Source organism: Chiloscyllium plagiosum, chromosome 47 (assembly GCF_004010195.1).
Source record: "Chiloscyllium plagiosum isolate BGI_BamShark_2017 chromosome 47, ASM401019v2, whole genome shotgun sequence".
Lineage (NCBI taxonomy): Eukaryota > Metazoa > Chordata > Chondrichthyes > Orectolobiformes > Hemiscylliidae > Chiloscyllium > Chiloscyllium plagiosum.
In genome coordinates this window covers 8,347,129-8,348,301 of record NC_057756.1, presented here as the reverse complement: position 1 = coordinate 8,348,301, position 1,173 = coordinate 8,347,129, and positions in this window count along the sequence as shown.

Sequence of the window (1,173 nt, the reverse complement as noted above, 5' to 3'; positions counted from 1 at the left end):
TTTCAACTAAATAGTGGAGGACTGGGTTTAGTTGCACTGAAAACTATGAAGAAAGTTAAAGCAGAGGAGTTTTCTGCAGAATTCCCAGAACAAATAATAGGACAGAGAGAACGGAAAGGGTTAGCAATCTAAGTTCAGGCACAACTATAATGGGACAACTATAAGAAGGGGAGCAGTCAACGCAGGACTGAGGGTGCACTTAACTGCCCACAGTATATGAAACAGGGTAATGCGTTTACAGTGCATCTTAAATGGGTCCAATGTTGTGGGTATCACAAAGATGTGGCTGCAAGGGGACCAGGACTTGGAAGTAAATATCCAAGGATACACACCCCATCAAAACGCCAGGCAGAAGGACAGAGGGAGCGTGGTTGCCTTATTCATAAGGAACAAAAGTAAATGGATAGCAAGCTGTGGTATAGAATCGGAAGGTGTAAATCTATGTGGGTAGAGTTGAGGATCACAAAGGGAAGAAGATTATGATGGGAGCTGTGTACAATCTGTCCTGGAGCTCCCAGGAGATGCAATGGTCCAGCAATGCCTCTTCTTCCCCCGGGAGGTTCGGAAATTCGGCATATCCATAAGGGCCCTCACTAACCTTTACAGATACACCATAGAAAGCACGGCCTGGTATGGCAACTGCTCTGCTCAGGACTGTAAGAAACTGCAGAAGGTGTTGTGCACATCCCAGACCATCACAGAAGCCAACTTCTCATCCCTGGATTCCATTTACACCTCTCGCTGCCACAGAAAGCCTCCCACCCCAGTAATGCTCCCCTACAACCTCTTCCATCAGGCAGAAGGTGCAGAAGCTTGAACACACGCACCAACAGATTCAGGAACAGCTTCTTCCCGGCCATTATCAGAATGTTGAATGGACGTTGACCTTGTTAATGATGGTCTTGCTTTGTGCACTTCCTATCCAGCCGTAACCTTGTACGCCTCGTTCTGTCTCTGCACCCTGTCATCTGTACGCCTCGTTCTGTCTCTGCACCCTGTCATCTGTACGCCTCGTTCTGTCTCTGCACCCTGTCATCTGTACGCCTCGTTCTGTCTCTGCACCCTGTCATCTGTACGCCTCGTTCTGTCTCTGTACCCTGTCATCTGTACGCCTTGTTCTGTCTCTGCACCCTATCATCTGTACGCCTCGTTTGCAATGATCTACCTGCACTG